At 50.4% G+C, this 13,154-nt stretch overlaps 1 protein-coding gene across 1 annotated transcript in view; it reads right to left on the bottom strand.

Moving 5' to 3' along the window:
* The window catches only part of LOC130298133 (uncharacterized), an 88,631-nt gene that overhangs the window by 44,234 nt on the left and 31,243 nt on the right, over positions 1-13,154 (bottom strand). The gene's annotated exons all lie outside the window — the stretch shown is intronic.

Genomic DNA, 13,154 nt, shown 5'->3' with positions numbered 1-13,154 from the left:
AACTATGCTGCACCTAATGTGGGGAGAATTATATTTCACCTAATGTGAGGGGGAACTATGCTGCACCTAATGTGACGGGGAACTCTGCTGCACCTAATGTGGGGGGAACTCTGCTGCACCTAATGTGAGGGGGAACTATGCTGCACCTAATGTGGGGAGAATTATATTTCACCTAATGTGAGGGGGAACTATGCTGCACCTAATGTGACGGGGAACTATGCTGCACCTAATGTGGGGGGAACACTGCCAACCTAATGTGGGGGGGGGGAACTCTGCTGCACCTAATGTGGGGAGAACTCTGCTGCACCTAATGTGGGGAGAACTATACTGCACCTAATGTGGGGAGAACTCTGCTGCACCTAGTGTGGGGAGAACTCTGCTGCACCTAATGTGAGGGGGAACTATGCTGCACCTAATGTGAGGGGGAACTATGCTGCACCTAATGTGGGGAGAACACTGCCAACCTAATGAGGGGAGAATTATATTTCACCTAATATGAGGGGGAACTATGCTGCACCTAATGTGGGGGGAACTATGCTGCACCTAATGTGGGAAGAATTATATTTCACCTAATGTGAGGGAGAACTATGCTGCACCTAATGTGGGGGGAACTATGCTGCACCTAATGTGAGGGGGAACTATGCTGCACCTAATGTGGGGGGAACACTGAAGCACCTAATGTGGGGGGAACACTGCCAACCTTATGTGGGAAGAACTCTGCTGCACCTAATGTGGGGGGGGGGGGGGGGGAACACTGCCAGCCTAATGTGGAGAGAACTATATTGCATAACAAATGAATAAGAAAGAAAGTTCTCTCAGCTCACCTCCTCCACGGTCTGCAAGGACTCGAGCCCGGCCAGGCTTGAAACTTGTAGGTAAATGAAGAAAGGTAGTCCAGCAGTCCCTTAAAACGTAGATCCTTTATTTCGCTTTTCTTTAAAAATACAGAGCACACACCATCCACCTTCACCTGGTCAGCAAACAGCTCCTATGGACGCGTTTCGAACGCATGCGCGTTCTTGATCACCACACCACCTGTGTGTTCCTCACCTCCTAAATACCAAATTCAAGAGGGAGGAGCACCAGCTTCAAGAAGACTTATGTAAACACCATTTGTGTGCTTTAAAACTTCTTACAAAAACAGGTAATTATTAAAACTAACTATTGCATGAAAAACTAAATAAATGAATGGAACAAAGGAAAATTGAATAGTCTAATTCTGCGCGGTATGTTTTATGAATCGACCAATTAATGTTGTGTATATTCTATACCGACTGCAGAATTGACAACTAACGCACTGTGTGTACTGGTTCTGAAAAATACTGGTTATGTTTTCGTTCACAATAATTTGCTAGATGTAATTTTTAATAATGCAACATTAATTCCTTCCGTATATTCAGACCGTGCGGTACTCTAGTGCACAGCGTGTACTGCCAGAAGGCCTCACGGTTGAACAATTTTCTTTGTATGTCACCACCTCTTATGGGTTTTTTAACCTTCTCAATAGAAGGTTAAAAAACCCATAAGAGGTGGTGACATACAAAGAAAATTGTTCAACCGTGAGGCCTTCTGGCAGTACACGCTGTGCACTAGAGTACCGCACGGTCTGAATATACGGAAGGAATTAATGTTGCATTATTAAAAATTACATCTAGCAAATTATTGTGAACGAAAACATAACCAGTATTTTTCAGAACCAGTACACACAGTGCGTTAGTTGTCAATTCTGCAGTCGGTATAGAATATACACAACATTAATTGGTCGATTCATAAAACATACCGCGCAGAATTAGACTATTCAATTTTCCTTTGTTCCATTCATTTATTTAGTTTTTCATGCAATAGTTAGTTTTAATAATTACCTGTTTTTGTAAGAAGTTTTAAAGCACACAAATGGTGTTTACATAAGTCTTCTTGAAGCTGGTGCTCCTCCCTCTTGAATTTGGTATTTAGGAGGTGAGGAACACACAGGTGGTGTGGTGATCAAGAACGCGCATGCGTTCGAAACGCGTCCATAGGAGCTGTTTGCTGACCAGGTGAAGGTGGATGGTGTGTGCTCTGTATTTTTAAAGAAAAGCGAAATAAAGGATCTACGTTTTAAGGGACTGCTGGACTACCTTTCTTCATTTACCTACAGAACTATATTGCACCTAATGTGGGGGGAACACTGCCAACCTAATGTGGGGGGAACTCTGCCAATCTAATGTGGGGGGAACACTGCCTACCTAATGCGGGGAGAACTATGCTGGACCTAATGTGAGGGGGAACTCTGCTGCACCTAATGTGGGGGGGAACACTGCCAGCCTAATGTGGGGAGAACGATATTGCACCTAATGTGGGGGAAACACTGCCTACCTAATGTGGGGAGAACTATGCTGCACCGAATGTGGGGGGACCTCTGCTGCACCTAATGTGGGGAGAACTATGCTGCACCTAATGTGGGGAGAACAATGCTGCACCTAATGTGGGGAGAACTATGCTGCACCTAATGTGGGGGGAACACTGCCTACCTAATGTGGGGAGAACTATGCTGCACCTAATGTGGGGGGAACACTGCCTACCTAATGTGGGGAGAACTCTGCTGCACCTAATGTGGGGAGAACTATGCTGCACCTAATGTGGGGGGAACACTGCCAACCTAATGTGGGGGGAACTCTGCTGCGCCTAATGTGGGGGGAACTCTGCTGCACCTAATGTGGGGGGAACTCTGCTGCACCAAATGTGGGGGGAACTCTGCTGCACCTAATGTGGGGGAACTCTGCCGCACCTAATGTGGGGGGAACACTGCCTCACCTAATGTGGGGAGAACTATGCTGCACCTAATGTGGGGGGGAACACTGCCTACCTAATGTGGAGGGAAAACCCTACTGCACCTAATGTGGAGGGAACTCTGCTGCACCTAATGTGGGGGCCTCGTATCGACGTTCGCTCACGTCGCGCTCCCAGAATTCAAGGGCCGGCGTTACTACGTCCTGACGCCGGCTCTAGAGTGTGACGTGCGTGAACATCAAGCGGGGGGGGGGAGGGGGGGTCCTCCATGTCCATTTTGCTTGGGGCCCCCAAATTCCTTCAAACGGCCCTGCTTGGACACGCCCCTTCCTGAGCAGTGGATGACAGAGTGAGTGAGTGGCAGAACAGAGGAGCCAAATACAAAGGCTAGACACATAAAAATGTCCCGTAAAGACTCTGCATGAACTGGTAAGGAACATAAAGAAGCTGTATTTATATCTGTGATATGACAGGTACACTGTAACTTTTAAAGGGGAACTGCGGCATAGCACTTTATATGTCCCCTTTACATGACAGTGCGCTCAGCCTATCACCGGAGGAGGTGGGATATCACTGCAGCCGGTGATTCAATGACTGCAGTGTGACATTCCGAGCCTAAGAAACAGCAAGGAGAGCATCACTGGAGGACCGGGAACCAATATCTGTGCAACGGGTGAACGTAGAAAGGATGGAGAGACCAAAGAGGAAAGGGTTACAGAGCAGCCTGCTGTGAATGGATGAGGAGACCAGAGAGGAAAGGGTTACTGAGCAGCCTGCAGTGATTGGATGAGGAGACCCAGAAAAGAAGGGGTTACAGAGCAGCCTGCAGTAATTAGATGAGGAGACCAGAGAGGAAGGGGTTACAGAGAAGCCTGCAGTGATTGGATTCGGAGACCAGAGAGGAAAGGGTTACTGAGCAGCCTGCAGTGATTGGATGAGGAGACCCAGAAAAGAAGGGGTTACAGAGCAGCCTGCAGTAATTAGATGAGGAGACCAGAGAGGAAGGGGTTACAGAGCAGCCTGCAGTGATTGGATGAGGAGACCAGAGAAGAAGGGGTTAAAGAGCAGCCTGCAGTAATTGGATGAGGAGAACAGAGAGGAAGGGGTTACAGAGCAGCCTGCAGTGATTGGATGAGGAGACCAGAGAGGAAGGGGTTACAGAGCAGACTGCAGTGATTGGATGAGGAGACCAGAGAGGAAAGGGTTACTGAGCAGCCTACAGTGATTGGAGTAGGAGACCAGAGAGGAAGGGGTTACAGAGCAGCCTGCAGTGATTGGATGAGGAGACCCAGAAAAGAAGGGGTTATAGAGCGCCTGCAGTGATTGGATGAGGAGACCCAGAAAGGAGGGGGTTACAGAGCAGCCTGCAGTGAATGGATGAGGAGACCAGAGAGGAAGGGGTTACAGAGCAGCCTGCAGTGATTGGATGAGGAGACCAGAGAGGAAGGGGTTACAGAGCAGTCTGCAGTGATTGGAGGAGAAGACCAGAGAGGAAGGGGTTACAGAGCAGTCTGCAGTGATTGGATGAGGAGACCAGAGAGGAAGGGGTTACAGAGCAGCCTGCAGTGATTGGAGGAGGAGACCAGAGAGGAAGGGGTTAAAGAGCAGTCTGCAGTGATTGGATGAGGAGACCAGAGAGGAAGGGGTTACAGAGCAACCTGCAGTGATAGGAGGAGGAGACCAGAGAGGAAGGGGTTACAGAGCAACCTGCAGTGATTGGATGAGGAGACCAGAGAGGAAGGGGTTACAGAGCAACCTGCAGTGATTGGATGAGGAGACCAGAGAGGAAGGGGTTACAGAGCAACCTGCAGTGATAGGAGGAGGAGACCAGAGAGGAAGGGGTTACAGAGCAACCTGCAGTGATTGGATGAGGAGACCAGAGAGGAAGGGGTTACAGCGCAGTCTGCAGTGATTGGATGAGGAGACCAGAGAGGAAGGGGTTAAAGAGCAGTCTGCAGTGATAGGAGGAGGAGACCAGAGAGGAAGGGGTTACAGAGCAACCTGCAGTGATTGGAGGAGGAGACCAGAGAGGAAGGGGTTATAGAGCAACCTGCAGTGATTGGGTGAGGAAACCAGAGAGGAAGGGGTTACAGAGCAGTCTGCAGTGATTGGATGAAAAGACCAGAGAGGAAGGGGTTACAGAGCAGTCTGCAGTCATTGGATGAGGAGACCAGAGAGGAAAGGGTTACAGAGCAGCCTGCAGTGATTGGATGAAGAGACCAGAGAGGAAAGGGTTACAGAGCAGTCTGCAGTCATTGGGTGAGGAAACCAGAGAGGAAGGTGTTACAGAGCAGCCTGCAGTGATTGGATGAGGAGACCAGAGAGGAAGGGGTTACAGAGCAGCCTGAAGTGATTGGATGAGGAGACCAGAGAGGAAGGGATTACAGAGCACCCTGCAGTGATTGGATGAAGAGACCAGAGAGGAAGGGGTTACAGAGCAGCCTGCAGTGATTGGCTGAGGAGACCAGAGTGGAAGGGGTTACAGAGCAGCCTGCAGTGATTGGAGCAGGAGACCAGAGAGGAAGGGGTTATAGAGCAGGCTGTAGTGATTGGAGGAGGAGACCCAGAGAGGAAGGGGTTACAGAGCAGCCTGCAGTGATTGGATGAAAAGACCAGAGAGGAAGGGGTTACAGAGCAGCCTGCAGTGATTGGATGAGGAGACCAGAGAGGAAGGGATTACAGAGCAGCCTGCAGTGATTGGATGAAGAGACAAGAGAGGAAGGGGTTACAGAGCAGCCTGCAGTGATTGGAGGAGGAGACCAGAGAGGAAGGGGCTATAGAGCAGCCTGTAGTGATTGGAGGAGGAGACCCAGAGAGGAAGGGGTTACAGAGCAGCCTGCAGTGATTGAATGAAAAGACCAGAGAGGAAGGGGTTACAGAGCAGCCTGCAGTGATTGGATGAGGAGACCAGAGAGGAAAGGGTTACAGAGCAGCCTGCAGTGATTGGATGAAGAGACCAGAGAGGAAGGGATTACAGAGCAGCCTGCAGTGATTGGATGAGGAGACCAAAGAGGAAGGGGTTACAGAGCAGCCTGCAGTGATTGGATGAGGAGACCAGAGAGGAAGGGGTTACAGAGCAGCCTGCAGTGATTGGAGGAGGAGACCAGAGAGGAAGGGGTAACAGAGCAGTCTGCAGTGATTGGATGAGGAGACCAGAGAGGAAGGGGTTTCAGAGCAGCCTGCAGTGATTGGATGAAAAGACCCGAGAGGAAGAGGTTACAGAGCAGCCTGCAGTGATTGGATGAGGAGACCAGAGAGGAAGGGGTTACAGAGCAGCCTGCAGTGATTGGATGAGGAGACCAGAGAGGAAGGGGTTACAGAGCAACCTGCAGTGATTGGATGAGGAGACCAGAGAGGAAGGGGTTACAGAGCAGCCTGCAGTGATTGGATGAAGAGACCAGAGAGGAAGGGGTTTCAGAGCAGCCTGCAGTGATTGGATGAGGAGACCCAGAAGAGAAGGGTTTACAGAGCAGCCTGCAGTGATTGGATGAAGAGACCCGAGAGGAAGGGGTTACAGAGCAACCTTCAGTGACTGGATGAGGAGACCATAGAGGAAGGGGTTACAGAGCAGACTGCAGTGATTGGATGAGGAGACCAGAGAGGAAGGGGTTACAGAGCAGCCTGCAGTGATTGGATGAGGAGACCAGAGAGTAAGGGGTTACAGAGCAGCCTTCAGTGACTGGATGAGGAGACCATAGAGGAAGGGGTTACAGAGCAGACTGCAGTGATTGGAGGAGGAGACCAGAGAGGAAGGGGTTACAGAGCAGTCTGCAGTGATTGGATGAGGAGACCAGAGAGGAAGGGGTTACAGAGCAGCCTGCAGTGATTGGATGAGGAGACCAGAGAGGAAGGGGTTATAGGGCAGTCTGCAGTGATTGGATGAAGAGACCAGAGAGGAAGGGGTTACAGAGCAGCCTGCAGTGATTGGATGAGGAGACCAGAGAGGAAGGGGTTACAGAGCAGCCTGCAGTGATTGGATGAGGAGACCAGAGAGGAAGGGGTTACAGAGCATTCTGCAGTGATTGGAGGAGGAGACCAGAGAGGAAGGGGTTACAGAGCATTCTGCAGTGATTGGAGGAGGAGACCAGAGAGGAAGGGGTTACAGAGCAGTCTGCAGTGATTGGATGAGGAGACCAGAGAGGAAGGGGTTACAGAGCAGCCTGCAGTGATTGGATGAGGAGACCAGAGAGGAAGGGGTTACACAGCAGCCTGCAGTGATTGGATGAGGAGACCAGAGAGGAAGGGGTTACAGAGCAGCCTGCAGTGATTGGATGAGGAGACCAGAGAGGAAGGGGTTACAGAGCAGCCTGCAGTGATTGGATGAGGAGACCAGAGAGGAAGGGGTTACAGAGTAGCCTGCAGTGATTGGATGAGGAGACCAGAGAGGAAGGGGTTACAGCGCAGTCTGCAGTGATTGGAGGAGGAGACCAGAGAGGAAGGGGTTACAGAGCAGCCTGCAGTGATTGGATGAGGAGACCAGAGAGGAAGGGGTTACAGAGCAGCCTGCAGTGATTGGATGAGGAGACCATAGAGGAAGGGGTTACAGAGCAGCCTGCAGTGATTGGATGAAGAGACCAGAGAGGAAGGGGTTACAGAGCATTCTGCAGTGATTGGAGGAGACCAGAGAGGAAGGGGTTAAAGAGCAGCCTGCAGTGATTGGATGAGGAGACCAGAGAGGAAGGGGTTACAGAGCAGCCTGCAGTGATTGGATGAGGAGACCAGAGAGGAAGGGGTTACAGAGCAGTCTGCAGTGATTGGAGGAGGAGACCAGAGAGGAAGGGGTTACAGAGCATTCTGCAGTGATTGGAGGAGGAGACCAGAGAGGAAGGGGTTACAGAGCAGTCTGCAGTGATTGGAGGAGGAGACCAGAGAGGAAGGGGTTACAGAGCATTCTGCAGTGATTGGAGGAGACCAGAGAGGAAGGGGTTACAGAGCAGTCTGCAGTGATTGGAGGAGGAGACCAGAGAGGAAGGGGTTACAGAGCAGTCTGCAGTGATTGGAGGAGGAGACCAGAGAGGAAGGGGTTACAGAGCAGCCTGCAGTGATTGGATGAGGAGACCAGAGAGGAAGGGGTTACAGAGCAGCCTGCAGTGATTGGAGGAGACCAGAGAGGAAGGGGTTAAAGAGCAGCCTGCAGTGATTGGATGAGGAGACCAGAGAGGAAGGGGTTACAGAGCAGCCTGCAGTGATTGGATGAGGAGACCAGAGAGGAAGGGGTTACAGAGCAGTCTGCAGTGATTGGAGGAGGAGACCAGAGAGGAAGGGGTTACAGAGCATTCTGCAGTGATTGGAGGAGGAGACCAGAGAGGAAGGGGTTACAGAGCAGTCTGCAGTGATTGGAGGAGGAGACCAGAGAGGAAGGGGTTACAGAGCATTCTGCAGTGATTGGAGGAGACCAGAGAGGAAGGGGTTACAGAGCAGTCTGCAGTGATTGGAGGAGGAGACCAGAGAGGAAGGGGTTACAGAGCAGTCTGCAGTGATTGGAGGAGGAGACCAGAGAGGAAGGGGTTACAGAGCAGCCTGCAGTGATTGGATGAGGAGACCAGAGAGGAAGGGGTTACAGAGCAGCCTGCAGTGATTGGAGGAGGAGACCAGAGAGGAAGGGGTTACAGAGCATTCTGCAGTGATTGGAGGAGACCAGAGAGGAAGGGGTTACAGAGCAGTCTGCAGTGATTGGAGGAGGAGACCAGAGAGGAAGGGGTTACAGAGCAGTCTGCAGTGATTGGAGGAGGAGACCAGAGAGGAAGGGGTTACAGAGCAGCCTGCAGTGATTGGATGAGGAGACCAGAGAGGAAGGGGTTACAGAGCAGCCTGCAGTGATTGGAGGAGACCAGAGAGGAAGGGGTTAAAGAGCAGCCTGCAGTGATTGGATGAGGAGACCAGAGAGGAAGGGGTTACAGAGCAGCCTGCAGTGATTGGATGAGGAGACCAGAGAGGAAGGGGTTACAGAGCAGTCTGCAGTGATTGGAGGAGGAGACCAGAGAGGAAGGGGTTACAGAGCATTCTGCAGTGATTGGAGGAGGAGACCAGAGAGGAAGGGGTTACAGAGCAGTCTGCAGTGATTGGAGGAGGAGACCAGAGAGGAAGGGGTTACAGAGCATTCTGCAGTGATTGGAGGAGACCAGAGAGGAAGGGGTTACAGAGCAGTCTGCAGTGATTGGAGGAGGAGACCAGAGAGGAAGGGGTTACAGAGCAGTCTGCAGTGATTGGAGGAGGAGACCAGAGAGGAAGGGGTTACAGAGCAGCCTGCAGTGATTGGATGAGGAGACCAGAGAGGAAGGGGTTACAGAGCAGCCTGCAGTGATTGGAGGAGGAGACCAGAGAGGAAGGGGTGTGCTTATTGTTTGGTGTAAATGTACATAGTCTCTGAACCATCAATTTATTGCACCTGCCCCTTTAAGTGCTTCTGACTATTCACAATATACACGTCCTGTATCAGATTGTAGCCGACCTCTGTACACGACACGTTACACAAATCTTATGATATAAGGTGTTCTATGGAGTCACATGATTTTGATCACATGCACGGTGTCTTGGCGCATTGATTGTTTACCCACGCCGGTGTTGCCATTATACCGAGCCGGCGTCGCCGTTGTACCGAGCCGGCGTCGCCTTTGTACCGAGCCGGCGTCGCCATTGTACCGAGCCGGCTTCGCCATTGTACCGAGCCCGTGTCGCCATTGTACCGAGCCCGTGTCGCCATTGTACCGAGCCGGCGTCGCCATTGTACCGAGCCCGTGTCGCCATTGTACCGAGCCCGTGTCGCCATTATACCGAGCCGGTGTCGCCATTATACCGAGCCGGTGTCGCCATTGTACCGAGCCCGTGTCGCCATTGTACCGAGCCCGTGTCGCCATTGTACCGAGCCCGTGTCGCCATTGTACCGAGCCCGTGTCGCCATTGTACCGAGCCGGCGTCGCCATTATACCGAGCCGGTGTCGCCATTGTACCGAGCCCGTGTCGCCATTGTACCGAGCCGGCGTCGCCATTATACCGAGCCGGTGTCGCCATTGTACCGAGCCCGTGTCGCCATTGTACCGAGCCGGCGTCGCCATTATACCGAGCCGGTGTCGCCATTGTACCGAGCCCGTGTCGCCATTATACCGAGCCGGTGTCGCCATTGTACCGAGCTGGTGGACGTCTCCTTCCTGCCATAGTAGTAATTGCTTTTCTTACAACAATATTGAGGGGCATTTACTAATCTTTTACTATGTCGTCTGGTTTTTACCCTGTTTTTTTCTACTTCATTTTTGACTATGTGCGACAAATTTACTAAATTGCTGCACGGCATTAATAAATTTGGCGCACATAGGCAAAAGTGGGAAATTTACTTCATGTAGTAGAAAAAAAAGTCTGTTCCTCTTCCTGCTGTCTGAATAGGTTTGGCTGCTGGTTTCCTTCTGGATCTTTTGTTTTTGAGTTTTTTTTTAGCTTTTTCACCAAATCTAAATAATTCAATAACTACAGTGGTCCCTCAAGTTACAATATTAATTGGTTCCAGGAAAACCATTGTAAGTTGAAACCATTGTATGTTGAGACCATAACTCTACGGAAACGTGGTAATTGTTTCTAAAGGCACCAAAATGTCATCCAAAATAGGAAAAAGTGACAAAGAAAAATAAGTAGATAACTGATATAGATAAAGCAAATCATTACATATAAAAGTAATAAAGATCTGCTGGGAGCTGTAATCACTGTCTATGTCAGTGTTTCCCAAGCAGGGAGCCTCCAGCTGTTGCAAAACTATAACTCCCAGCATGCCTGGACAGCCAAAGGCTGTCCGGGCATGCTGGGAGTTGTAGTTTTGCAAAAGATGGGGCCACCATGCTTGGCAAAAACTGGTCTATGTAGAGGACAGGAGCTTCTTCAGGGGTCCTGTACAGTACAGGCAATGTCCCAAACAAGTAATGGAGTCGCCCTCACCTGGTGTCCAAAAGAGCAGCTAACCCTGATACAGGTAAAGTGTACAGAACATGTAATACCAGACACCAGTCAGTGCATACACTTCAGTAATACAGGGGTTTTACCAGTGAATGCCCATTTTGATTGGTTGGTTCTTCCAGCCATTGACACGTTTTACAGATCTGGACTGTCTGTAGCATTGTATGTTGAGTCTGGTTTCAACTTACGATGGTCCAGAAAAGACCATTGTATGTTGAAACTATTGTATGTTGAGGCCATTGTAAGTTGAGGGATCACTGTAAATTGTAGTCATGGCTCAGAAGTGGTAAACGGCGTTTAGTGTGTGTGTGTGTGTTTATTACATTTTTTTAACACAGTTTTTTTCTCCCTAAATGTACTTACACTTTTTTTTTTTTTTGGTTACTTCTTCTACAGATCTGTGTATCCTGTGGACTCCTTCGGATTCGGTGGACTACTTCGATGACCAGCGTTTTTCTTTGCTTGATGTTAATAAAATGGTTAACGAGGGCTTGTGGGGGAGTGTTTTTTGTAATAAATTTTTTTTAAAACCTGTTGTGTTTTATTTTATTTTACTAGACAGGCTTAGTAGTGGAAGCTGTCTTATAGACTGAGTCCATTACTAAGCCGGGCTTAGCGTTAGCCACAAAAACAGCTAGCGCTAACCCCCAATTATTACCCCGGTACCCAACACCACAGGGGTGCCGGGAAGAGCCGGTACCAACAGGCCTGGAGCGTCAAAAATGGCGCTCCTGGGCCTAGGCGGTAACAGGCTGGTGTTATTTAGGTTGGGGAGGGCCAGTAACAATGGTCCTCGCCCACCCTGGTAACGTCAGGCTGTTACTGTTTGGTTGGTATTTGGTTGAGAATAAAAATAGGGGGACCCTATGCGTTTTTTTAATATATTTAATTATTTATTTAAAAAAAAAAAAACGCATAAGGTCCCCCCTATTTTCATTCTCAGCCAAATACCAACCAAGCAGTAACAGCCTGACGTTCCCAGGGTGGGCGAGGACCATTGTTACTGGCCCTCCCCAGCCTAAATAACGCCAGCCTGTTACCGCCTAGGCCCAGGAGCGCCATTTTTGACGCTCCAGGCCTGTTGGTACCGGCTCTTCCCGGCACCCCTGTGGCGTTGGGTACCGGGGTAATAATAGGGGGTTAGCGCTAGCTGTTTTTGTGGCTAGCGCTAAGCCCAGGTTAGTAATGGACTCTGTCTATAAGACAGCTTCCACTACTAAGCCTGTCTAGTAAAGTAAGAAAAAAACACAACAGGTTTTAAAAATGTTTTATTACAAAAAACACTCCCCCACAAGCCCTCGTTAACCATTTTATTAAAATCAAACAAAGAAAAACGCTGGTCATCGAAGTAGTCCACCGAATCCGAAGGAGTCCACAGGATACACGGATCTGAAATGAGAAGAAAACAAAAAAAATGGGTTAGTACATTTATTATCACCTGCTCACACATCTCCCGCCCCGCATGACTACAACTGCCAGCATGCCCTTACAGTAAGGACATGCTGGGAGTTGTAGTTGTGTGGTGCAGGAGATGTGTGGGCAAGTGACAAGCTTGTCCCCTGCCCCCAGCTGCAGGACTACAACTCCCACCATGCCCTTACAGTAAGGTGGGGCGGAGGCCGGGCACAGTGTTTCCCAACCTGGGACTTGTAGTTTTGCAACATCTGGAGGCACCCTGGTTGGGAAACACTGTTTTAGGCCAGTGTTTCCCAACCAGGGTGCCTCCAGATGTTGCAAAACTACAAGCCCCAGCATGCCTGGACAGTCAAAGGCTGTCCAGGCATGCTGGGAGTTGTAGTCTTGCAACAACTGGAGGCACCCTGGTTGGGAAGCCTGCGCAACTTACCGGCTTCCGTAGGATCCAGCGCTGCACGACACTGCCGCGCGACAGTGCCGCGCGACGATCTCCGACAGCGATCGTCGCTGGAGCCTCGGAAGGGTAAGTGAACTTCTTCGCCGGTCCCCTTCAGCTGTTTAGTTTTGCAACAGCTGGAGGACTACAGTTTACAGACCACAAACCAGTGGTCTGCAAACTGTGGCCCTCCACCTGTTGCAAAACTACAACTCCCAGCATGCCTGGACAGCCAATGGCTGTCCAGGCATGCTGGGAGTTGTAGTCTTGCAACATCTGGAGGCACCCTGGTTGGGAAACACTGTTTTAGGCCAGTGTTTCCCAACAAGGGTGCCTCCAGCTGTTGCAAAACTACAACTCCCAGCATGCCCGGACAGCCAAAGGGTGTCCAGGCATGCTGGGAGTTGTAGTCTTGCAACATCTGGAGGCACCCTGGTTGGAAAACACTGTTTTAGGCCAGTGTTTCCCAACAAGGGTGCCTCCAGCTGTTGCAAAACTACAACTCCCAGCATGCCCGGACAGCCAAAGGGTGTCCAGGCATGCTGGGAGTTGTAGTCTTGCAACATCTGGAGGCACCCTGGTTGGGAAACAC

The sequence above is a fragment of the Hyla sarda genome, assembly GCF_029499605.1.
Source record: "Hyla sarda isolate aHylSar1 chromosome 1 unlocalized genomic scaffold, aHylSar1.hap1 SUPER_1_unloc_23, whole genome shotgun sequence".
Lineage (NCBI taxonomy): Eukaryota > Metazoa > Chordata > Amphibia > Anura > Hylidae > Hyla > Hyla sarda.
This window is presented reverse-complemented; position numbering and strand designations above follow the sequence as displayed.